Genomic DNA, 27,361 nt, shown 5'->3' on the forward strand with positions numbered 1-27,361 from the left:
GCTATCAGTTACCACACAGCTCTTTACAAGTAACCATCTCTCCTCTTAAGCATTACAGAGAAAACACTAAAAACAACAACAAGTCAACCTACATGCATACTAATAAGCTTACCAGAGATCAGCCCCGCCCCCTCCTCCCCCCAACAAGGGCTCCAACTTTGTATGGTTACAAGTTCATGGCTCAGAACTAGCACCCGCATGAATCTATCAGTAACTCCTTTATGCAATGTTGTTGTAGCTCTGTCTGTACCAGGGTATTAGAGATAACATGGGTGAGATATAATCTTTTATTGGAGCAACTTCTGTAAGACAGAGGCAAGTTTTTGAGTTACACAGGTCTGGGAAAAGAGCTCAGTGCAGCTCCAAAGCTTGTCTCTCTGACCACAGAAGTGATCTAATAAAAGATATTACCTCACACACCTTGTCTCAAGGTTAGGTGCTTTAACATGCCTTGTGTGGTCGCAGCACAGCACTCTCCCAGCGCTGGGGCTGGGGGGGGATAAACACACACACACACTTCCACAAGAGGCTTAGCTACCAGCGCTGTCTACACTGGCACTTTACAGCACTGAAACTTGCTGCGCTCAGGGGGGGTGTTTTTTCACACCGCGGAACAAGAAAGTTGCAGCGCTGTAAATTGCCAGTGTAGACAAGCCATTTGTCACTCTTTTATACAGTTTGGGCCTTTGATATTGTGACCCTGGGAACAGGTAATCAGCAGACAATTGGCCTCTCCTCAGGGCACAGCTTCAAAAGGCTGGATTTTTATATAACCTGAGGCAAAAGGGGGAGGATTTGTTTTCACCTCTCCTGTGATATTTCCAATGAAATCCACTTAACATGTCTTGTCCAAAAAGTTCATTCCTGTCTGCCCCATTCTTCAGTAAAGTCCTTTTGAGCATCCTGGCTCACAATATATTACCTTGCATTTAAGACAATAGACTCCAAAAATACTTAATTCAGGCCGTGTCTACACTAGCAAGTTTCTGCGCAGCAAAGCAGCTTTCTGTAACTCGCGAGGTGTACAACTGCCAAGCCACTTAGTGGGGGGGGGTAGGGGGGAACACCCCGACACAAGGCATGGCACTTTCTGAGCTGAGGCTACAGTGCTGCGGTGCCAGTGTAGACACCTTGGCGATTACAGCACTGCGAATGGCCTCTGGGAGGTGTCCCACAATGCCTGTTCTCACCTCTCTGGTCATAAGTTTGAACTCTACTGCCTGCCCTCAGGTGAGCAACCGCCATCCCCACCCCGTACATTTCTTTGCAAATTTGAAAGTCCTCTTCCTGTTTGCTCAGTGATGCATGCAATGGTCTCAGCACATCTTTCCAGGTGGCCATGCCTGCTCCACGCACCAGGCGATCCCCCGCTTGGAGCAATGCTGAGTTGAAGAAAGAAGGCTTGTCTCCCACCGCATGCCTAGTCTGAGCGGCGGAACAGGCTGTTGATACTCTCTCACTTCACAGGAATCTCCCTCAGATCTCCCGGAAACTCTTGTGGAGATACTGGGCAATCCTAGCTGCTTTGGAGAAGACCCTCCCCCTTGAGTCCCTGCTCACCCTCAGCAGTGAGATACCTTCTATAATGGACACAGCCTGTGGAAAACGTGGGGACAGGAATGATTATCAGGCTTCCACTACAGTGCTGGGAACACCAATTTACCCTGCCCCTGCAGCTACTCACCATTTTGGAGGTCTTGTGGCTCATGTGTGCTTGCCTGGGGTCAGCCAGTTAGCAACAGGTGAGAGACTACTGGCTGTGTTTAAAGCACTGAATCAGTGTTGTCTGTGTTGCAAACAATACTGCTTCTGTAAAATGTTACATTTAAACTTTACAGAGATGACCTTGGGAGCCCAGCCTCCCTCTTTGATATTGGAGGCAGAACGGCTGCGCAGAATTAGAAAGCAGCCAAGAAGAACTAAGGACAACTTTCTCCGTGAGGTTATGATGCACTCTGCTGTTGAGAAACAGGAATTGAAGGACTGGCGGGACAGCGAGAAGAGGGAATAAAAAGGAGAACGCAGCACACCAGAAAGAAGCCACGGAGCAGCTCTTAAACGATATGGAGCACCAAGTGGACACACTCCAGGCGATACTAGCGCTTCAAACCGAGCAGCTCCGCACCAGCCCTCCCCATGCACTTCACACACATAACGCCAACACACTGTTATCAACCTCCTGGCTCCACTCTCTACGTGCAGCATTCCACTTCTCTCTCCTTCCAGTCCAGCACGGTGTACTCCCACTACACTCAACACCCATCACTGTGCTCAACACCCATCCCTCTGCAGTTTGGCCCTGCTGAAGTACAGCACCTGCAGCATTGTACTCCAAAGGAGAAGGCTGGGTATGATCCCTGGACATACACAAATCTTTAGCCATCCCAGGACGCCTCCTCCTCTCGAGACCTTCCCTCTCCCATCCCACCCCCTTCCTGCTGGTGAATTTTGTTTGACTCTCTCCTCCAGTTGTTGTCTTTTAATAAAAGAATTGTGTTTGTTTGAAAGTAATCTTTATTCTATTAAGTGAAAGCAAAAAGAGAACTGCAAAGCAACATACAATTATGTTACAGCCATGTTCAGCTTCCCATACAGGCATCGCCAGCAGGCTTTTAACGGCCAAATGCACACTCAGTCATTCTGCACTTGCTCAGACAGTTTTGAACCGCTCCTTGCTGTTGTCAAGGTGCCCCGTGTATGGCTTCATAAGCCACGGCATTAAGGGGTAGGCGGGGTCTCCCAGGATCACAATGGGCATTTCGACTTCCCCTATGGTGATCTTCTGGTCCGGGAAGAAAGTCCCTACTTGCAGCTTCCAGAACAGGCCAGTGTTCCAAGAGATGCATGCATTATGCACCTTTCTGGACCAGTCTGCATTCATGTCTGTGAAACGCCCACGGTGATCCACAAGTGCCTGGAGAACCATAGAGAAATACCCCTTCTGATTAATATACTCTGTGGCTAGGTGGTCTGCTGCCAGAATTGGAATGTGCATCCCATCTATCGCTCCTCCACAGTTAGGGAAGCTCATTTGTGCAAAGCCATACACGTTGCCCAGAGTCATGGTCTTTCAAAGCAGGATGCAATTAATGGCCCTGCACACTTCCATCAACACGACTCCAATGGTTGACTTTCCCACTCTGAACTGGTTAGGGACCGATCGGTAGCAGTCTGGAGTAGCCAGCTTCCACAGTGCAATTGCCACGCACTTCTCCAATGGCAGGGCAACTCTCATTCTTGTGTCCTTGCGTCGCAGGGCTGGGGCAAGCTCATCATGTGGTTCCATGAATGTGGCTTTCCTCATCCGAAAGTTCTACAGCCACTGCTCATCATCCCAGACGTGCATCATGATGTGATCCCACCACACAGTGCTTGTTTCCCGAGCCCCAAAGCGGTGTTCCACTGCGGTCAGCACCTCCGTAAATGCCACAAGTCTTCTCATGTTGTAGCTACTACACATGGCGAGATCAATGTTGCACTCCTCTTGCCTTTGTAATTCAGGAATAACTCCACTGCCACTCGTGACATGTTGGTCAGAGCAAACAGCATACTGGTCAGCAGTTCGGGATCCATTCCTGCAGCCCAAAAGAGGCAGGGCACGCAATACACAAACCGTTGAAAGATGATGCCAAATGCGGACGGAAGCACAGGGACTGCTGGAATGCGAAGCAATGCATCACGGGGCATTGGGCCTGGATCCAGGATGCCCCGCGACCCGCTCCGCCTTCCCATAAGTCTTAGCAGCAAAAGAGAGAGGTGCTCTGTGGGATAGCTGCCTAGAGTGCACTGCTCCGAATAGTGCCGCAAGTGCGAACACGCTATTGTGCGGGCAACTGTCAGTGTGAACACACAACAGCGGTTTTCCTTCCACTCTCTGAGTGGCACTGTAGACGTGCCCTCAATAAAATTTCCCAAAGAGAGTGCAGGAAACTGTCATATCTGTCACAGCAACTTTTTACATTTAATTTCCTTTTAAAAAAATAGGTCTTTAACCTAACTCCCTCCCAGCTGCCTTATTCCCTCATCATCATCCAAAGTAAGGACATCAATTTCTTCCAGCTACAAATCCTCCAGTAACCCATGAAAACCCTGTCACATTCTTCCTTTGAATCAGGTGCCCTCACACAAAGGCATTTTTTCTATGTGATCCTGTCACATATATATCCCTATGCACATTCTGGTACTTTACTGTCACGGAGTGTGGGGGAGACAAGGCCCTGCACCCCCAGCTTCCTGCAATTCACCATGACTCTCCACCAGCCAGTAAAACAGAAGGTTTATTTAGACGACAGGAATGCAGTCCAAGAGAGGTCTTGCAGGTACAGACAACAGGACCCCATCAGTCAGGTCCATCTTGGGGGGTCCTGGGGAGGCCAGAGCCCTGTCTGGGCTCCCCTCCATTTCCCCAGCCAGCTCCAAACTGACTCACTCTCCAGCCCCTCCTCCTCCGCTTTGTTCCTTTCCCGGGCCAGGAGATCGCCTGATTCCTTTGTTCTCCAACACCTTTAGCTATCACCTTGCAGAGGGGAAGGGCCCTGGCCATTAGTTGCCACGAGACAGAGTTCTGGCCATTTATGCACATTGGCCCTTTGCTCTGCAACAATCTCACCCCCTAGAGACTTAAGAAATGCATGGGAGAAACTGAGGCACCCACACAGTATTCAGAGAAAACATTAAGAACAGTCCCAGTTCGTTACATCTACCCCTCCCTATCAATAGGACAGGGATAAAGACTTTTCAGTAGGAGAGGGATAAGGCCAAACAGATCTTGGCAGCTTCTGTACTATAATTCCTTTACAGGTCCAAATTACTTAAAATTTAACTTTAGCATTCCTTTTAAGTAAAGTTTTTTTCACCCTCCACTTTAAGAGTTAGAAGCTTGGCATTTTATTAGCGAAAAATAAGTAAGTACAACCAAGGTTTTTGAAGTTAAGACATCACGAGCATGAAATCCAATTCTTTCATGGGGGGAGGTAGAAGACATGCTCTCCTCAAACATCTAATAGGATGCTCTCAAGACTATAACAATGATGATTTCACAAAAAGCAAGCATTTTCAAAATCGAAATGCCTACACAATAGCCTGATGTCTTTACTTACATAAAGCTTTTTTCATTCTTGTTTGGCATAAACATGTTGCCTCAAAAGAGTTAAAAGAGCTGTGTCAAAGTGAAAGTACAGCAAATATGGGAGATATTCTAGTTTATCATTCAGTTACAATAAGCCTTAAACTGATAGATGACATCCTCAGATGGAGCACAAGAACCATGCTCATATCCTTTTAATTATTCAAAGTCATATTGCACTCCTTCAGACTAGCTGTCTGATTTAATCTCTGAGCAGACTACACTGCTCCACAGCCAAAATGCTTCTGAAATAAATGTAGTCAAACTTTACTAATTCTGGGTCACTGAGAATAAAAATGATGCTTAAAATTGTTGATTGGCTCTAGTTTTCAAGATATGCTATTGGGTCAGTATATATGACCCTTGACTTGGGAATGGCGGAGGATAAGTGAGTTATAAAGGGAAGGGATCTCAATTTAAACCAGAAATGACTAAAATACATCTTTGACTGGATCTATGAATAAATCTATGTCTGGGTTTGGACAGTACTTGCTTTTTAGACAAAACAATGAATGATGCAATCTGAAGCTGGTATTGCGTCATACATGATATGAATTGCATCATGTTATTCCTAGAAGTCATGGATGATGCAATCATAACGAAGCTTACATCACTCTGCTGAACAAATTGCCCTATATCAGCTCTAGAAATCATACAGTGTCGTGCTCTCTTATTTGTCAGTGTTTGATTTTGCAAAGGGACACATTTCTGTTTAGCCAAAGTGAGCAGAGATGCCTCGTACAGTGCAGATAACTTCTGCTATGTTTGTGGTGAAGTGACTTTTGCATCACAAAAGTGCAGTATAACCACTATGGTTAAGAAAGCCTATCACCTTTATTTTAGTTGCAAAATTGGAGATCAGGACAAGAGGTGGGCCCCACACATATGCTGCAACACTTGTGCAACAAATCTTCGCCAGTGGTTGAACAGAAAAAGAAAATCTATGCCTTTTGCAGTGCCAATGATTTGGAGAGAGCCAACAGATCATACCAGCAATTGTTACTTCTGCATGGTGCCTCCAGTTGGGAAAGGTGTGTCAAAGAAGAAAAAGTGGACTGTGCATTATCCAAACATTCCATCAGCTATACGCCCAGTACCCCACGGAGAAGGACTGCCGGTTCCTGATGCACCAGAATCATTCTCACTTGAGTCAGACGAAGAGGATGAAACTTCTGGTCCTGAACCATCAATGTCACAGGACCCACATTTTCTCCCATCCTCCTCCTCTGAACCACACCTCATAACACAAGGTGAACTGAATGACCTTGTGTTTGGAACTACCCAAGAGTAAGGCAGAGCTGTTGGGCTCCAGACTACAGCAGTGAAATCTCCTGGCTGGTGAGGTTAGGGTTTCCATGTTCCGTGACTGTCAAAAGGATTTTGTCCCATTCTTCTTCATGGAAGGTGATCTTGTAGCCTGCAGCAACATCGATGGTGTGATGGCAGCCCTCAACATCGTTCACGATCCAGATGACAGGTTTCAGAGTAGCAGCCGTGTTAGTCTGTATCCGCAAAAAGAAGAACAGGAGTACTTGTGGCACCTTAGAGACTAACAAATTTATTAGAGCATAAGCTTCCGTGGACTACAGCCCACTTCTTCGGATGCATCCGAAGAAGTGGGCTGTAGTCCACGGAAGCTTATGCTCTAATAAATTTGTTAGTCTCTAAGGTGCCACAAGTACTCCTGTTCTTTTTGATCCAGATGAGTGGAGACTGTTCATTGATTCATCGAAGACGAGTCTTAAAGCTGTTTTACTGCATAATGGCAATGTTTTGCCATCAATTCCAGTTGGTCATGCAGTCCATATGACGGAAACCTATGACAACATGAAACAACTTTTGAGGTGCATAAGCTATGACCAACATCAGTGGCAGCTTTGTGGCGATTTGAAGGTTGTTGCTCTCTTGCTTGGTCTGCAGACTGGATACACAAAGTACTGCTGTTTTCTCTGCGAATGGGATAGTCGTGCAAGAGATTCCCACTACATCAAGAAAGATTGGCCACTCCCACAGTCATTGGAGCCTGGGAGGAAAAGTCTTCAGCATCCACCACTTGTTGAATCAAGGAAGATTTTGTTACCACCCTTACACATCAAGCTGGGTCTGATGAAGAACTTTGTCAAGGCCATTGACAAAACACAAACAGCTTTCAAGTACCTCCATGGAAAATTTCCAAGGTTAAGTGAAGCTAAGATAAAGGAAGGTGTCTTTGTTGGTCCTCAGATTCGTGAACTTCTTCGAGATGATGCATTTGACCATGCACTGCGTGGCAAGGAAAAGACGGCATGGAAAGCCTTCCAGTTAGTGGCAATAAGTTTTCTCGGAAACAACAAGGCAGACAACTACAGGTTGTTGGTGGAACATACCCCAAGGCATACAAAAGCCTTGGTTGCAACATGTCACTAAAGATACATTTTTTTGCACTCTCATCTAGATTTTTTTCCACCGAACTGCGGAGCAGTGAGCGACGAGCACGGCGAGCGATTTCACCAGGACATTGCAACAATGGAGAAACGCTATCAGGGCAAATGGAGCCCATCAATGCTTGCAGACTATTGCTGGACAGTGACAAGAGATGCTCCATTTAATGATTACAAGAGACAAGCCAAGAAGCGCCAAGTAGACACCGAATAGGACTAAACTATGTACATAATAGTTTTTTGCCTTTTGTTTCATAATACATTTTATTTATATAACCCTTTTGCTGATTTTTAAAGTGTTACAGAAACAGGACAGGTGAAATATCATGTAAAGCAACGGTAAACACATGAAAAGACCTAGGTTTACAATTTACGATTAAAACTCTACTATCTACACAATATACACAGACATAAAATGTAAAAACTTAAAATATCTTAGAAACAGTAGCCAGTTGTTTTAATTGTCATATTTGAATTCAGCACATCAAAATACATAATAGCACATTTTATCTCTGAAGCAGACGACTTCTCAAAAATTGTAGACCAGTGCTCTTGGTTGCCAAAAGTTAAACTATTCAAGCAGGATTCTAGCCACATGCAGGGAAGCCTGACTTGGTATGAAGGCATTACTTGAGGTTTAAAAAAAAAAAAAAAAAATCATGCAACAAGATTTATTAAAGAGAGTGCCTAAAGTTAAATAGATATTTAGAAGCTTGAGTGAAGACATCCTACTTCTTGAAAGATCTAGTTGCATCACAGTGGTTTTGGGACGAGGGAGAAGAGGGGTGTTTCAATCGAGTGTTCAAAGTGAACACTTAATAGCCAACAATAAAGTACGCTACACATAACAGAAGGAAGAAGCATGCTACTTTTACCCTCACACTTCTACCTGTGCATTTTGATCCTACACTGCAATGCTAGAACCCACATAAGCCTCAGTGCCACAAGTGCTGGAACACCTGAGACAAAGCCACACATGGCTAATAATTGAAGTAGCTCATTTGGCAGAGATGCCAGGGGATCTGCAAACAGATCAATTTCCCCAGCAAAAATGTTTTCACTGAAGAGTTAGCCCATGCTCTTGCTCAAATGTTACCCCTAACAACAACCCCCCACACCTTCCATTCACACACAAAACCTTCTCATCTGAGTTTAGTGGTGCACCCACCCAAACAAGCTGTCTCAGCTAGTTAAAGCCAAGAAAGGTCTTTCACTTGAGCTGGTAACCCTCCCACTTTGCAGTGTGGACAAAGGTCAAAACACTGGAGTGTGACAGTTCAATGCCTTCTCATAATTCCCCTCTCCACCCCGCCCCCATAGGTTTGAGGACCAGATCAACAGCTGGGACAAACAACTGGCCGCACCCAGTTCAGTGTGCAGCCTGATCCCGGAGGGCCATCTCTGTTTATTTTTTAAACAAAAGGAAACTGGAACAAAAAGCAACAGTCCTGTTCTCCAACTAAATGTCTGATAGCTTAATATGCTGGTCCTTCTCCCAACACAGGTCTTTCTTGTGCCTACAGAGGGAGGCTGAGGGAGGGCAGGAAGGTGCTCCCAGCCCTCTCTGAAGCCCTGCCTCTCAGAGCTGGGGCACTTCTCTAAATCCCCTGGCTGGAAATTATCAGTCCCAGTCACTAAATGCTTCCAACTGGGTCACATGATTCCCAGCACCTGCCAGCTGGGCTCCTTTCCAGAACAGGGCCAGCTGCTCCCTGAACCCCAGCCCTTAAAAGGAGTAGGCCATCCTGTTACACACACATGCCCATGTACCTGTAGTACAGACAAGCTCTCCCATAATTCACTGGGAAGGAATCAGAGCAGCTCAGCTTACTTCAGCATAAAGAACTGTGGAATGTGACCCCAGACACACAGGAAAGTGCAGCACTGGCGAGGATACAGTTAGCTTGTCTTCATGTAGAGCCGTGCAGCTGCACCACCACATCACTTTAGTGAAGACACTCCTATGCCAAAGGAAGAACTTCTTTCATCAGCATAGTTAATCCACCTCTCCAAAGGTGATAGCTATGTCAGAAGAAGGAGCTCTCCCACTGTCATAATGCTGTCTACACAAGGGGTCAGGTCGGTATAACTATGTCACTCAGAGGGTATGGATTTCACACATCCTGAGCAGCATAGTTATACCGATATAGGTCTGTAGTGTAGACCTGGCCAGTAGCTTGGGGTACGGCTTTGCACCTCACACCTGAGCTAGGCTAACCTGGGTGCTGATCAGCCAAGTTAATTATGCACTGAACATATATCCTAAAAGAAAAGGGTAACCCTCAAACAAGCAAAGTTTGGGCTATGTCTACATTACCACAGGTCAGCATAACTTATGTAGCTCGAGATGTGAATAACAACCACCCAGAGCGACATAATTACACCGACACAAGCACTCATATGCACAGCGCTACGTCGGTGGGACAGCTTCTCCCGCAAATCTAACTTCTGCCGTTTGTGGAGATGGTTTTATTATGCCAACAGGAAAGCTCTCTTCCATCGGCATGCAGCATCTTCACCAGACATGCTGCAGCAGTGCCACCGCATCAGTACAGCTATGGCACTGCAGTGCCGTACATGTACACACATCCTTGGATACCCATAAAGTAGCAAGTTTTACCAGCAAATATACATTCAAGTTTCTACTACAAATTAGCCAACTTTATCACAGTTGGTACAAGAATCTGTCAATGCTGCAAGATGAATTTTTGCTTGGCTTTCAAAAACACCACACATCGTACACAACCCTGATTACTGGCAATAAGAAGCAAAGAAATCCTGGTATTTTTGTTTTGATCTTCTTAAGCACTCTGTCTGCAATTCAAGTGCAATCTATAAGCCATGCAGTTAGAAATAATGAAGATTGGCCTCACTCATATCATAAAGCTACATTTTTGTTCCTAAATTACTATGAATGTGTAGTATACTGCATTCTTTAGCATAACAAAGTCTTCTAATCCAGACCTTCATTAGAAGTTTTAAATACAGAAAGACATACTGAAATTATCTGGTTTGTTAGAGGCCAAGACAGCAAATCTTTAGTTAAGATCACCTCATTCTTCAAAATACTACTGTAATTAAAGACTAACCCCAAAGCCTTACTGAGGCAGACATGATTTTAGTTCATACATATAGGAAAGATCCTTTCTTAAAACTCTAAATTTGACATCAACATGTATGGGGAGCCAATTTCATTCGTCCACTGCGATGATGAATTTTGTTAGTTCATGAAAATGGTTCAGTACAGTTGTAAAAAACCCACATTTCAAGGGAAATGAGCAACTGGATGACATTTTTAAAACCACACTTTTCATTTTTTAAACTTCTGAAGTATTTAAACAAACAGAACATATTTGAAAGTGGACATCAGAAACACTAGATTCTAATTTCAGTCTTGTCTATCTGACAAGAACGAAGTGATGAGATTAAGGTTTGTGTTATGTCTATTAGAAGATAATAAGAAAATTAAATAACTCCGCAGAAGCTGGAAAAGAATAGAGAGTCATTGGTGATTGGAGAAGAGCACTGCTAGTGTGCAGTCAATTGTAATGGACTATTCAAGAATCAAAGCTGTGAGTCATTGGATGGATTTGGTTTGCTGGAATCTAGACGCTTGCATAAGGTACACAGTGCAGTGCACCTAATAATGTATCCTATGCAAAGATAGATAACTTATATTTCAATCTTAGATTAAGCCCTTGCCTAATGAATTCAACACTAATTTTTAAATTTGTGAAAGCTGCTGATTTATGTAGCAAATGAGTGATTAGTATTAATGATCACTAATCATTATCTGACTTGCATACTTAACATGTAGAGGCTTCGCAATTTGCTTATACAATGATAAAACTAGCAAGAGAACTTTTCAGGTTTAGTCACCTTAAACTTCTGATGTATGGGTGTTCACAATATTAAAGTTCTGTTTAAAAAAAAAAAAAAAGTCAAATACCCAATAGTCCCACAGAAATTTTCAACCTCAGCCAGCTTTCTCCATCCCATAAGCCTTATGGGATTTTCTTGAAGACAACTTCCCAATGAAATGAAGAGGAATTTTCAGACTCTATATTTCAATCCAACCACCATTAAATAAGTTGACATTTGCACGGCACTCCAGACAGGAAGGCCAAGTATAACAGGATGTACATGAATCTCCAATTGTCCCGTTCCCCACTCCACCCCTTTTCCTCATCCCACACAGCACAGATGTGTCATGCCCTGTTTCCCAAGTAGTTGTGTTTCTTTTCAATAAACAAATTTTCTTTTAAATAAATGAATTTTTTGGCTTTGAAAACATTATTTATTATTGCACTAAGTAAAAGATACCGAAGCCCAGGAAAGCAACAGGCACTACAAGTCAGTGCATCATATGTAGCAAACTCAGATTCCTACTAACATTGGAACCACTGCACTTCACTCCTGTGCAGGGCACCAAACATTACTAGTGGCTTTCAGCATCAAATTGCTCCCTCAAGGCATCCCTAATCCTTGCAGCCCCGAGCTGGGCCCCTCTAATAGCCCTGCTCTCTGGCTGTTCAAATTCAGCCTCCAGGTGTTGAACCTCCGAGGTCCATGCCTGAGTGAAGCTTTCACCCTTCTCTTCACAAAATGTTATGGAGGGTACAGCACGCAGATATAACCATGGGGATGTTGTCATCGGCCAGGTCCAGCTTCCCATACAGACAGCACCAGCGGCCCTTTAAACAGCCAAAAGCACACTCCACAGTCAATTTGCACCAACTCGGCCTGTTGTTGAACCGCTCCTTGCTGCTGTCAAGGCTCCCTGTGTAGGGTTTCATTAGCCACGGCATTAAAGGGTAAGCAGGGTCTTCAAGGATCACATTTCAACTTCCCCCACAGTGATCTTCTGGTCTGGGAAGAAAGTCCCGGCTTGCAGCTTCCTGAACAGGCCTGTGTTCCAAAAGATGTGTGCGTCATGCATGTTTCCGGACCAGCCTGCATTAATGTCAATGAAACGCCCCCAGTGATCCACAAGTCCTGGAGAACCAGAGAGCAATACCCCTTCCGATTTATGTACTCGGAGACTAGGTGGGCTGGTGTCAGAATTGGAATATGCATCCCATCTATCGCCCCTCCGCAGTTAGGGAAACCCATTTGTGCAAAGCCAGCCACAATGTTACCCAGAGTCACGATTCTTCTGAGCAGGATGTGATTAATGGCCCTGCAAACTTGCATCAGCAGGATTCCAACAGTTGACTTTCCCACTCCAAACTGGTTAGCGACCGATCAGTATCTGTCTGGAGTTGCCAGCATCCAGATTGCAATAGCCACCCACTTCTCCACTGGCAGGGCAGCTCTCAATCTTGTGTCCTTACGAAACAGGGTGGGGGCGAGTTCAGCACAGTCCCATGAAAGTGGCTTTTCTCATCTGAAAGTTCTGCAGCCACTGCTCGTCATCCCAGACTTGCATGATGATGTGATCCCCCACCACTCAGTGCTTGTTTCCCGAGCCCAAAAGTGGCGTTCCACAGTGGTAAACATGTCCGTGAATGCCACAAGCAATCTCATGCCGTACGCTTTATGCAAGTTGACATCATCAGACTCCTCACTGTCAGTTTGTAGCTTAAGGAGGAACTCGACTACAATTCGTGATGTGCTAGCAAGACCCATCAGCATAGTCCTCAGCAGTTTGGGATCCATTCCCGCAGACCGAAAGGGAAGACAGAGCACGCAGTACAAAAAACATTGAAAGATGGTGCCAAATGTGAACAGAAGCACAGGGATTGCTGGGATGCAAAGCGATGCATCATGGGGCGTTGGGACAGGACCTAGAATATCCCGCACCCACCCGCCCCCTTTCCACAAGCCACAGCGCCAGAATGGGAAGAGGTGCTCTGTAGGATAGCTGCCCATAATGCACGCTCCCAATGCCGCTGCAAGTGCACAAATGTGGCCATGCCAGTGCACTTGCAGCTGACAGTGTGAACACACTGCAGCGCTTTCCCTGCTGTGGTCTCCGAGCACTGGTTTAATTCGCAAATGTAGAGCGCTGTGAATGTAGCCATGCCCTTAGTTAAGTTGATCTTACCCCCACTGTAGATGCAGCTAAATCGAAGACAGAATTCTTCCATTGACCTAGGTATTGCCTTCAGGGTGGCTTTACTACAGCAATGGAAAAAAATCCTTCTGTCACTGTAGTGTCTACACTACAAGTGCTACAACAGCATAGCCAAAGCTGTGCCACTGTGGCGCTTGTAGTGTAGACATAGCCTATGCCTTAAGTCAGTATCATCATCATTTTACAGGCACATAGTAAGGACTTCTCTCCATGGGAAAGTTTTCAGTTTAGCCAAAGGTGTAATTTAAAAAACTGTTATGCTGGTATAACACCCCACACCCAACCCCCAGTATAGACACTATTATTCCAGCTCTTTGTAGTTTGTGTCATATGGGAAGGGATTTAAACTAAAACAAAAAACCACTCATACTGGAATAGTAAGAGTTATGCCTGTAAAACGTGAGGCTGTCTATATATTCAGGAAGGTTTAAGTCACTTGATCACTTGGGCCTGGTCTACCCTGGGATATTGTTATCCACCTCTGATTCTTATTAAATTTTGGCCTCAATGACAATTAGGCATTCAGTAAAAATGAGTTCTTTTTATCGGTTACAAATTACTCTATCAATTTCACTGAATGCCCCATTGTTCTTGTGTTGAGATGGGGAGGACACAAGCGCCAGATCTACATTCTCTGTGTCATTCGTCACTTTCATACACACTTATGCCCCCCCTCTATTCACCTTAAAAAGGAGACTAATAAATTCAAATTTTTCAATTACTGTTCATGCGAGTTTTTCTACATCTCTAATCATTTGTCACCAGTGTCTGAACGTCCTCATATTCTGCAATATCCTTTTTGAAATGGGTTGACCAGGGTATGCTGAAAAGAGAGTATGCTACTGTTTATATAGCGACCTTGTGACATCATCTGTATTATTCTCCATCCTATTCTTCATGCTTCCTACCACCTTGTTTGCCAGTTTTGACCTCAGCAGCATATTCAACAGAAGTTTGTATCATTGTAGACAGCTTGATGAAAAGATCCCTTTCCTGAGTTGCCACAAATAATTTAGAACTCTGTATAGCATATGAATAGCTCAAATTTTAATACAACATGCATTACTTTGCACTTATCAACACCGAACTTCTATCTGCCATCATGTTGCCCATTCAACAGCTATAAATCCCTCTGAAGAACTTCAGTCTTCTTAGTACCTCACTGCTCACCTCCTTTCCAGATTATTAATAAATATGCAGACAGACCTACCGTGGAACCTAGTGGAACTCAGCTGCAGAGTCTGGGATGATGCAGAGAGTTCAGTGTTCTCAGCTGCTCCAGGATATCTGCAGCCATTGGGGATGACATTTAACCTTTTGCTATGATGAACATTAGTCATTTATTCCTACTCTATTTTCTCTCTCCCAGACAGTTTGATTTATGACAATACTTTTCTTCCCCAGGAGCACTTAGTTTTAGCAGCTTCTTGTAAAAGACCTTGTCAAAAGTCCTTTGAAAATCTAAAATTAGATCAACTGGTTTTCTTTTATCCACTCCTTTTATCAGAATTCTTTGAACACATCAGTAGATTAGCAAGATGCAATTTCCTTTTCCACAAACCATGCTTGTTAGACCCTATCACACACCTTTCAGGTGTTTAATTCTATTTTTAATCATTATTTCAACCAGTTTACCAGATGCAAGTGTAAGCGTTACTGGTTGGCAATCCTCTGGATTACCACTAGGGCCTTTTTAAAATATAGGTACAACATTTACTCTCCTCCAGTCTTCTGATATAGAAGTCATTCTTAATGAGACTGCGTATTTTGCTGAAGTTAATCGTGCCTTAAAGTGTTAGTTGTCATTTTATACACATCTTGTCCTTGCCTATGCTAAATTATATTAAAATGTGTGTCAGGCATTTAATAGGATGCATTTTCCTAGTGTTGACAAGACATTGGAGAGTTGCTATCCATTTTCTTTTCCAGATTATGAACAAACAGGAAAATGAAGGTGAAGACAACTGAGTTAGCTGCAGAAGCCAACATTTTAAATTTCTCATGTTGACCTAGCTGACATAGGAGATTTAATTTTTGTTTTGGTTTTTTAAATATTCGATTTACTATTTTAGTTAAAAACAATTTTAACAAAAACTTGAATGTTTAACTAAATTCAAAAATTCATATGCTTGTTTTCTTAAAATATTATATGTTTGCTGTTGAATACATAACGTTGTTTTAATTAAATAAAACAATTTAAATGTCTGTTGATGTTCTCCTCCTAATACAGCATGGCAAGAAAATCCTTCAAATATTAATCATTAACCTGTTGAATTGGAGATATTTATGAAGTCACAGGGAGGTGAACTATCAGCTTCATTTACCTTTGGTAAATGAAATAAAACAATCATTCATTTTCTGATATAGCTGTAAAACTAATCTGAAAGGTTTTCAAACTAAAATCACTTAAAAAAATATATAGTGTGTACCTTCTAAAAATGAAACCTACATCTATCCCTGAATTGTGAAGACTATGTATTAAGGTTATAACAACCAACAAGAATACACTTTTTTGTAGAAATCCATGATTAAATCAAGTCTTCCTAACTAGTGATTTAAATCAAATCCACCCTGAAAAGTAATATAGGACTTGTCTACACAGGAAAGTTGTATCAGCTAAAGATTAAATCTGTATAACTGGTCTTGTGGACATTTATTCTGAAATAAGAATGGCTATTTTTGGTTTAGCTTGAACTCCTTGCACAGCAACCAAAGCTAGACCACACCAGAAAGTATATCCACATGGGAAGATTCACCAGTATCAATTCACTCCTTAGCTTATATTGGTATAACTTTCCTGTGTTGACAAACCCTTAAGTGCATAAACTTTAAAGTTCAGCAGAATAAGCATTTGGGGATTTCCAAGAAAAAGAACACAAACATTCGTTGGGCCTACATTACAGTTTCAGGTTAACACCTCAGTAAGTATTCTACCTGCCATATTCTATTTGATGTCCAGTAAATTCAAAAGATGTACTAACCTCAATTTAATATCCAACATTGTTATATCTTCAGTAAAACAAGCATTTTCACAGCATTTTACAGTCACCTAAGTCCTCACCCCAGGCTTATCTTAAAATCTATGGATTACTTCAGTTTCATCACAGATGGTAAGTAACATTTCCAATTCATTCCTTGCATGAGAAAGGGATTTAAGAAGCCACCACCGTTTAACAACAAGACCTAATTTCAATTCATGTTAAAAGTCTACTTAAATATATTTCCAGTTTAAACTTTGCCATTGTTGATTCTTTTGTAAGATCAATTTCTCAATGAGTTGCAAGAAGGGAGGCACTCAAGTAGCTGATCTATGCAAAAGACTGGCTTAAATCTGTTATCCTCCAATTAATTTTATTAGGACTATGGAACTTCTCTGAATGAAGAAACATAACTGTATGAATTTCTTGCCATTACCCATGCCAAACAGCACCTCAAAATTCACAGGAAGAAACCGAAGTGAATATACTCATTAACTTCTTTACTTTCTGGGCCTTCAGATGCTTACAAACTTTACATTCAATATTAATATAATTTTGTTGAATATTTTAGTTATTAGTCTGAGGATAAGAGTTCTAATACCAACTCTGCCCACCTTACATAAACATTTACTCCATTTCAGAGTCCTATTAGAATTGGTTGAAAAATAAAACTAGACAAGGTTTTTAATAGTATTTGATAGTTTGTTTTGGTCTTTAGTTTTTGTCTGTATTTTTAAGAGAAAGGGCACAATGATTCTTCTTAAGAAGATTTATGTAAAGTGTTTCATTTTCAAAAGAGGCCTTTTTTAAACAAAAAACTTTGTTCAAAGACATAGGCAGCTCATTATTATTTATTTACATTATGCTAGCACCTAGCGATCAGCCAAATCACGGGCCTATTGTGCTAGATGTTGTACAGACATAACTTAGAGAATTTTTCACTTGACCAGAGCTCAGTCTCTGACACCAGAAGCTTACAGTCAAATAATAGACAACATAAAACAGGTCGGGGGGGGGGGGGGGCAGGGAAGAGAGAGAGAGAGACAGGAGGGAGGAAGAGACTGGGAAACAGATAGGATATGCACAGTTCTTAGGCAAGACAAGGACTGGAATTACAAATCTCTACCTGCTTAGTAATTTTCAGACTGTGGTTTCCAGTACCTACTAGGACACAGGTATGTTTTGAGGAATGACTTGGAGGAAAATATGGTGATTTTACAAGTTTAGACAGGAAGTTTTGCTACCCCTCATGCATGAAGATGGGATAATTCTTGTGGTATTAAGGCTAGCATCATAGGTTGAGTAAAGACAAGCAAAACCGAGAAGGACTTTCAGGGTAAGTTTGTACACCTCTACCTCAATATAACGCTGTCCTCGGGAGCCAAAAAAATCTTCCCGCATTATAGGTGAAACCACGTTATATCGAACTTGCTTTGATCCACCGGAGTGCGCAGCCCCGCCCCCCCGAGCCCTGCTTTACTGCGTTATATCCGAATTCGTGTTATATCAGGTCACGTTATATCGGGGTAGAGGTGTATATGGTGTGACTGGAGATGGGGAAGCCAATTAAAAGACTGAAGGATGGAGTGAGGAGGGAAGAAGGACAATCAAGCCTTTGCTGTTTATCTTGATAGGTCCATCAATAGCTATTAGCCAGGATGGGCAGGGATGGTATCCCTAGCCTGTTTGCCAGAATCTGGGAATGGGCGACAGGGGATGGATCACTTTATGATTACGTGTTCTGTTCATTCCCTGTGGGGCACCTGGCATTGGCTACTGTCCGAAGACAGGATACTGGACTAGATGGACCTTTGGTCTGATCCAGTATGGCCACTTATGTTCTTATCTTTGCACCCACATTTTGAATGGGCTTGAGGGGAGCCAGGCCGCAAGCATCAAGGCCAGATACAAGACTAGTCAAGTGATAGACAAGGATTTTGATAGCATGTGACCAGTGGGAGAAACTGACCAGTGTTACTGACCAGAAATAGAAGTGTTCAGAAGGATCACCAGGTAGCTGTACAGATATTGTATAAGTAACTTTGGAAGAGAAATACATCTTGTATCAGGTTCTCTACCCCCACCCAGAACTTGTGTAACTTTACTATAGTATATCACTAGAGTCCTAGTGTGTTTTACTGCTTTTGCAAGTCAGAGGTAGACTACACAACAAGACAGCCTTAAAATAAAGCTATTCATGCCTAAAGTGAAAACCAATCCAGTGATGTAGCCATTCTTCTTTATAAAATAAAGTGAGTTTCAGGCTCTTCTTATGTACCACTTTCTCTCGTTTCTTACAGTGAACAGAGTACAGAAACACCACCTCACAGTTACAAGACAGCACAGCAATGTGTCGATTTTGGCATGAGGCCTACATGACGATTAAGCTACTGCATTAATAGAAGTACTGTACTTGTCTGGCAGACTACAGGCCTAACATTACTCATTCCAGCCACACATCTTCAACTACAAAACAAAATCCACTAGACAGAGTCCTCCACAGATAATGAAAGAGAATGCCAACACATTCCCCTTACAACTGCTGCCCTTGAGAGCAAAGCATATAGGGTTAAGTTCAGTCCTCTTATTAACTGGCACAACTTCCATCGGTGGGAGTATGGACCAAATACATGATGCAAGTGGTGTGTAAGCTGTCGTGTAAGTGGATGTAGAATACTAGGCCACCTGCCACCCCACTAAAAAGTTGGGGACTACTTGTGTACTAACATAGAATCATAGAATATCAGAGTTGGAAGGGACCTCAAGAGGTCATCTAGTCCAACCCCCTGCTCAAAGCAGGACCAATTCCCAGCTAAATCATCCCAGCCAGGGCTTTGTCTAACAGACTATTTTCTGTACATTGAGAGTTTCAAGAAACAATGTCAGCTTACAAAACAAGTCAAAGTTATACTTGTCTGAAAACTTTTCCCTACTAATGTTACTGTAATATCTAAAAGTCACTATAATTGAAAGATTAAGGAAAATTATTTTTCTATTTTGTCATCTTGTGCTTTGACAGCCCTTCACAATAATCAGCTTGCTCCTGTTTGTGCAGGTCTTTTATGATCCAATGGGGAGTTGGACATAGTGAGTAGGGACGTGTTGGTAAAACAAAGAAAAGGTGGGTGGGGTGAATCTCTTTTTTGGCCCCACTGCTGTTGGTGGCAGAGACAAGACCTGTGTGTGCTCGAAAGCATGTCTCTTTCGCCAACAGGAGCGGGGTCAATAGGAAATATTTCCCCCACCCAACTCATATCTAGGGCTATCGCGGCTACAGCTTAGAGAATTTTTCACTTGACCAGAGCTCAAAGAGCCGGGAAGCTAAAACAAAGCCAGCAGCTAGAGTTTGGGGGCAGCGCTAACGCCCGAAACTCCCGGGAGAAGGGGGCTGGGCGCACCCCCGGGCTCTACGGCTGAGGCGACGGGCTGCACCGGCGTGGCGCGGGGAGCTGCTTCCCCCGCCGGGGGCCCGATCCTCCCAACAGTGGGAGGCGGCCCCAGTAAGCTGTGCGAGCCGCTTCGGGCCGGGCCAGGCCGGCTGCGGCGCCGGGCCCCGCCCCACGCGGTGCTGGGGCAGCGCGGCTCCCGCGGGGCGAGGGGCCCTGCTCAGACCACGGCGGCCCGGCCGGGGACCGCTGCACCATAAGGCGCCCTAGGGCCTACCGGGACTGGGGGCTGCCCGGGGCGGGGCGCGCTGTCCGGCCCGGGCCCACTGGCGGGGGGAGGGGTGACCCGGGGGTGGGGCCGTGGGCCAGGCCCCGTTAGCGGCGGGAAGGAAAGTTTCCAACTCAGCGGGATGGAAGGGGCCCCGGGCCGTGAAGTTACCTGCGGGTCCCGGACGGGAAGAAGGCACCAGTGGATCCTGAGCCCGGAGCCGCCTCAGCTGCTTTGTCTCTGCGCCGCGCCCGTCCCGACTGGAGAGGAGGAAATGGGCTCTTCCGGGCACCTCCCCCTACGGCCTAGCCGGCTCTTCCGGGCACCTCCCCCTACAGCTCCGCCGGCTCTTCCCGTGGCCGCCCGCCCTGCGCAGGTGAGAGGCTAGGAGCTCTGCCCGCGCGATGGCGGGCGGAGCGGCCGCTGCGGGAACAGCCGGGGGAGGGGGGGCAGTGAGAGTGAGTCAGAGTTTCAGGTGAGAGGAAGGTGCCTGGGCCGCTGGCAGCAGGGGAGGGCCCCGCCTGGGAGGCAGTGAGCGGGGTGCGATTGGGTCGGGGTGTGTGTGTCACTCTCAGGCGGGAAGATTGGGGGAGGGGTAGAGAGCTGGGGTGGGGTCTCAGAGGGGGCAGTGGGCCAGAGGGGGAGGTGAGTTTGGGGGGACAGAGCACCAGGGGAGTGAGGTGAGGCCTGGCGTGTCAGGTGGGGAGATGAGGGGCAGTGGGCCAGGGACTGAGGTGAGACCTGAAGGGGGCAGAGGGCGGCGTGAGGGAGGCCTGTGGGGTGGAGTGGGGCAGAGGGCCCAGGCTGAGGGATGGGAGTACAGGGGATGTTGGGTGGAGTGAGATCTGGGTGGTCAGAGGGCCTTGCCCCACAGCACAGGGGTTTGGAACTGCTAACAGGGTCTTCCCTAGGGGAATGGGATGCATCATGGTGCCTGGCTGCAGAGGGATAGGGCAAAGGAGGTAGAATGAGGCTGAAGAATGAGGCCTGCCCCATGAATCAGGGTTCAGGTCTGGATCTCAACTCCCAAGGCAATCGAGCTAGGCATTGGATCTGATTCAGCCTTTCACAGACTGATACTCAATCATGAAGTTTGGATCTAATCTGGGTTCAGATTTCAACCTCTCATTCACTGAAGAAGTTTGAGTCTGGAGTTTGGCCCATTCTAATATGAGGCACCAGAGAAGAAATTCAAATCAGGATCCAGGTCCAGATTCCAACCCGCCTCCTAAAGTTTGGAGTGTTTGGTTCAGGACCAAAACCCATCATCCCACTACTACCATGATGAGCATTGCTTAGAATTAGATAGATAAACCTATACATAACACTTGCACTCCTCAAACACCTCCTCTGACCCAGGATCACTGGAGATTAGTCAAACCCAACTGCATTCCACTATTGAATGAGTTGGTCATACTCTCTTTCACTCTGCATCTTCATATGGGCAAAGAAAACTCAAGGGCTTCATTTCACTTTCTCAGCAAAGGCGTGTACAATAGTGTGATTTGTTTTGAATGGATTCACCTAAACCTCTGTTCCTGTTTTGGTTGCTGTGGTTTCACAGCACACTTCCTGAAGTTTCACATTTAAATAAAGCTAAACTCAGTCAAAATCAGTCTTACTGTAACTGCTTTCATATGAGCACTGGGCATTTCTCATGTCTGATCTGGGTTTGAGGTTTTTGGTTCAGGCCCATCTCTACTTTTGAGTGAACCTGAACCCAATTTCCAGAAAACCTAGGTCAATTTAAAATTTCACATCAAATACATGGGAAACTTGCCCTTTTGCCTAGTGCTGATACAAAAGCATGTACAGTAAGACTGGTTTTGACTGAGTTTATCTTTATTTAAGTGTAAAATCCAAGGGAGATGGGGTGCAAAACCACAGGAACCAAAACCAGAAAAGAGGTTTAGGTGAATTTTGCAGATGTATAATGGCTTTGGAAGTGTTCAAAATCCACACTGGGACTTTTGGATTTGGGCATTTCTCCACTTACATGGTTTCTGAACCTTAGTGAATCATTTGACAAACATAGGCAGAGCTTTGACTTGTCTTGAAGCCTGATACCAGGCATGATTAATGTATTTCAAATTCCATAATAAAAGTTTGGTGTGTCTTTAGTTCTTACGGTTTAGAACAAAGTGGAAAGTAGTGAGTGGTGGTTTTATATATATATACACACACACACACACACACACACATTTTTTTTAAATCTTTTCACTGAAATTTAAAAAATAAATGTCACAAACTCTTCTATTTCTCTCAGGTTTTGTTAATTGCTTTTTTTTCCTTTATAAAATCTAAATGTTATATGTTAATATTTTTGACAGTGTTGCTTTTACAAAAAGTTCCTGTTTTCATGCAAGTATCTTAAATACAGAAAATACTGGAAATCTGTGTCATAAAAGGGCTGTCAAGCTGTGATAATGCAAACAAGGAAGATTTCAGAAAATGATGCATACCATTTTAAATGTTTAATTGAATCACGTAGAGCAAGAGCCTTCATCAGAAGAAAACAGACTTTTTTAAGAACTGACTTAATCTAATTGAGGTAGGGTTGGCAGGTTTGCGTATGAGAAGAGTTGTCTTTAAATAGCTTTTTTTCCCAAAGTTTTTCACAAAGTACCAGTACTGTGTGGGAAATTGACCCTTTCTATGCCATATTCAATGATTTTCGGATTGCTTTTTGTAGCACACCTTGAGATGACTTTTGATATGAACATTTCTATAGAAATTATGATTGCATTGTAATAGTGACTGAATTAAATTAATTTTTCATATCTCAATCATGTCAATGATGGAGTCATCTGAATCTACTTGCTGTTTCTATTGTCTGGCTGATGTTAATCAAAACAACAGAGACAGTTGTCAAAGAGAGTATAGCTGTGCTCTGTGTGATTTAGCAGGGGGACATAAAGCATTTCTCATCCAGATGCCCATGGCAGCCATGCTGTGGGGCCAGGAAGCATCACAGCGGAGGCACCTATCCATGCTCTGCAAGGATGAAGGTAGGTTTCCCCTTAGATCATGGACCACCCCCCACCCCCCGGATATTAATAAGTCCCTGGCCCTAGAAGAGATAATGCACTGGACAGAGTTTTCAGATTTTCTCCCCTCTCATGGGTTTAACCAAGAGAGGGGGGAGCATTTAGTCCCAAGACAAAGAAAGGAGCATAGGCCATCATTCCAGAGTCCTCAATGAAAATAAATCCCATGCACCAAGGAACCAATCCTGTTGCTATTTAAGTCAATTTGAGTTTTTCCATTGAAGTCAATGGGAAGAAGATCAGGTCCTAATTCCATGACTGTAACCTTGCCTGAGAGACAAATTATTAAGATAGCATGAATTGTTCATTGTCAGTCTTCTTAACAAACAGGCTCTTTAACAGACAGATTTTTAAGGGCTTTGGGTATTCAGTTTGCACCAAACCATTAATATTTTCAGAGTCACTGGCAGCAGAGACTCCAATCACTTATTTTTGATCTGTAACATTCTCAATAAAATTTAGTCTATACTTCAATGGCTTGCTCTCTTTCATTAATTCTTTTAATATTATGTCTTGGCCTCCTGCGGTGGCTTCTGCATTCAGCACTTATCTCACATGCTTTTTGAGACAAAATGCTGGATAGAAATCAGCACAACATTGCAGGCAACAATCCCTTTTAGCTAACTAAGGATAGAAGATTAAGTGGCAGTTCTGTTGGTTCATGTATCACAAGTTTAAAGATACAGCACTCAAAGCAAAAGATATAAAAATAGTCACCTCAGGGACTAGATTGGAGTTTGTCTCCTGATTAATAGCTCTCCCTGGATTACGATAACAGGGAACTCTATCAATCTGAATAAAACAGAGGGTGTTGCTCAAACAAAAGACCCATAACAGCAGCAGAAACTCCATTCTATATGCATCCGAAGAAGTGGGCTGTAGTCCACGAAAGCTTATGCTCTAATAAATTTGTTAGTCTCTAAGGTGCCACAAGTACTCCTGTTCTTCTTTTTGCGGATACAGACTAACACGGCTGCTACTCTGAAACCTCCCAGAAGGGAAATCATCATTAAGAGAGAAACAACACTAGCAACTTGAAACCAGTCAAGGTTTTTTAAAAAAAAAAAAGTATTTAAAAGTTGTCTGAGATGGTATATTTGCTCCTGAGTTCCCACTGCTAAGACTTGTGGTTTTGTAATCACATTTTCCTTTTTCCCCTCTCTTCTTTTTGCTATATGAAAAACACCCAGACACAAGGGAAACTGATTATTACATAATGGAAGTGAAGTTAATAACATAAGAATGGCCATACTGGGTCAGACCAAGGGTCCATCCAGCCCAGCATCCTGTCTGCCGACAGTGGCCAATGCCAGGTGCCCCAGAGGGAGTAAACCTAACAGGCAACTATCAAGTGACCTCTCTCGTGCCATCCATCTCCACCCTCTGACAAACAGAGGCTAGGGACACCATTCCTTACCCATCCTGGCTAATAGTCATTAATGGACTTAACCTCCATGAATTTATCTAGTTCTCTTTTAAACCCTGTTATAGTCCTAGCCATCACAACCTCCTCAGGCAAGGAGTTCCACAGGTTGACTGTGTGAAGAAAAAATTCCTTTTATTTGTTTTAAACCTGCTGCCCATTAATTTCATTTGGTGGCCCCTAGTTCTTATATTATGGGAACAAGAAAATAACTTTTCCTTATTCACTTTCTCCACGCCACTCATGATTTTATATATCTCTATCATATCCCCCCTTAGTCTCCTCTTTTCTAAGTTGAAAAGTCCTAGCCTCTTTAAGCTCTCCTCATATGGGACCCATTCCAAACACCTAATCATTTTAGTTGCCCTTCTCTGAACCTTTTCTAATGCCAGTATATCTTTTCTGAGATGAGGAGACCACATCTGTACGTAGTATTCAAGATGTGGGCGTACCATGGATTTATATAATGGCAATAAGATATTCTCCGCCTTATTCTCTATCCCTTTTTTAATGATTCCTAACATCCTGTTTGCTTTTTTGACTGCTGCTGCACACTGCGTGGACATCTTCAGAGAACTATCCACGATGACTCCAAGATCTCTTTCCTGATTACTTGTAGCTAAATTAGCCCCCATCATATTGGATGTATAGTTGGGGTTATTTTTTCCAATGTGCATTACTTTACATTTATCCACATTAAATTTTATTTGCCATTTTGTTGCACAATCATTTAGTTTTGTGAGATCTTTTTGAAGTTCTTCATAGTCTACTTTGGTCTTAACTACCTTGAGCAGTTTAGTATCATCTGCAAACTTTGCCACTTCACTGTTTACCTCTTTCTCCAGATCATTTATGAATAAATTGAATAGGATTGGTCCTAGGACTGACCCTTGGGGAACATCACTAGTTACCTCTCCATTCTGAAAATTTACCATTTATTCCCACCCTTAGTTCCCTGTCTTTTAACCAGTTCTCAATCCATGAAAGGATCTTCCCTCTTATCCAATGACAACTTAATTTACGTAAAAACCTTTGGTGAGGAACCTTGTCAAAGGCTTTCTGGAAATCTAAGTACACTGTGTCTACTGGATCCCCCTTGTCCACATGTTTGTTGACCCCGTCAACACGGCTGGTGCTACCATTTAGGCCAACTAGGCGATTGCCTAGGGCGCCAAGATTTTTTTTTTTTTTTTTTTTTTTTCACAGCGGCTGCTGCGCTGGGATGGAGAGGGAGTCTGAGCTGCCGGCAGGCAGCCCAGGCATTCCCCTGGGTCAGCGCACCGCCGGCAGCCCAGGGGTTCCCCGAGTCAGCGCGCCACTGGCAGCACAGGGGAACCCCTGGGTCAGAGCTGCCGCACGGATCCCCGGGCCGGGGAACTGCCATGGGGGGGGGGCGCCTCAAGGCAGCGGGGGAGCTGTCGCGGGGGGGGGGGGGGGTGCCTCAGGGTGGAGGGAGCTGCTGCAGGGCTGCGGGGGAGGAAGGGGGCAAGGTGAAAGTTTCTCCTAGGGCACGAAACTTCCTTGCACCGGCCCTGCTTGTCAAAGAACTCTAATAGATTAGTAAGACATGATTTCCCTTTACAGAAACCATGTTGACTTTTGCCCAACAATTTATGTTCTTCTAAGTGTCTGACAATTTTATTCTTTACTATTGTTTCAATTAATTTGCCCGTTACTGACGTTAGACTTACCAGTCTGTAATTGCTGGGATCACCTCTAGAGCCCTTTTTAAATATTTGCATTACATTAGCTATCTTCCAGTCATTGGGTACAGAAGCTGATTTAAAGGACAGGTTACAAACCCTAGTTAATAGTTCCACAATTTCACATTTGAGTTCTTTCAGAACTCTTGGGTGAATGCCATCTGGTCCCGGTGACTTGTTACTGTTAAGTTTATCAATTAATTCCAAAATCTCCTCTAATGACACTTCAATCTGTGACAATTCCTCAGATTTGTCACCTACAAAGGACGGCCCATACAAAGAGTGAGGTCGAAAGCATAAACAAATACTTTCATTCTCCAGCCTCTTTCAGGTACAGTAATTGTAGGTGTTTTAACAATAAGTAAAACATTTCTAGACCAAAGTTTATTTTTAACTTATATTACAGTAGAATCCCAAATGTGCTGGGCATTTGATTGTCATCTTTACCCTGAAGAATTTACAGTAAAAAAAAAAAAAAGAGAGAGACCATATAGTAGGAAACAGGTACAACATACAGTTAAAGAAGTCGGGTGCATGGTAAGTGCCCATTAGTTGAACATTTGATCTTTTATTTATAGTATAAATGTTTTCATTTTGTTGTTTGGTGAAGGAGCTCAGTGTTGAAGTACGGGAGAGGAAAGGTTGGGTTGAAAGTGGGGGATGGGAAAAGGAAGAAGGAATTTGATGGAAGGAGGTAGACAGGAGAGATGGGAGGAAAGAGAGGGAGAGGACCGTAGTGGGTAACATGGAGAGTGGGGCTGGGCAGTTGCTGAGTTGTAGCAGTGGGGGAGAGGTGGGATAGAGATCAGTTAATGGCAAGAGCATCCTCAGGGTTTCTCTAGTACCCTGGGCTGCAACAGCTGCAGTGGGACAATAAATTCAGCCAAGGAGTTGCATCACATAGAGGGATCCTTGCCACCCCTGTCCCTTTTCTG

The 27,361-nt window shown here is 43.9% G+C and overlaps 1 protein-coding gene and 1 long non-coding RNA gene across 2 annotated transcripts in view; one reads left to right on the top strand and one right to left on the bottom strand.

Annotated features, from left to right (window-relative positions):
- Window positions 1-20,685, bottom strand: part of CTNNA1 (catenin alpha 1) — a 214,369-nt gene extending 193,684 nt beyond the window's left edge. The window contains exon 1 of the mRNA XM_065555883.1: window positions 20,425-20,685. The gene's annotated coding sequence lies outside the window, so the exon portion shown is untranslated. The remainder of the gene's footprint in view (window positions 1-20,424) is intronic.
- LOC101947792 (uncharacterized) overlaps window positions 20,494-27,361 on the top strand; it is a 59,027-nt gene continuing 52,159 nt past the window's right edge. The window contains exon 1 of the long non-coding RNA XR_006174516.2: window positions 20,494-20,629. This is a non-coding gene — a long non-coding RNA (uncharacterized LOC101947792). The remainder of the gene's footprint in view (window positions 20,630-27,361) is intronic.

Source organism: Chrysemys picta, chromosome 8 (assembly GCF_011386835.1).
Source record: "Chrysemys picta bellii isolate R12L10 chromosome 8, ASM1138683v2, whole genome shotgun sequence".
NCBI lineage: Eukaryota > Metazoa > Chordata > Testudines > Emydidae > Chrysemys > Chrysemys picta.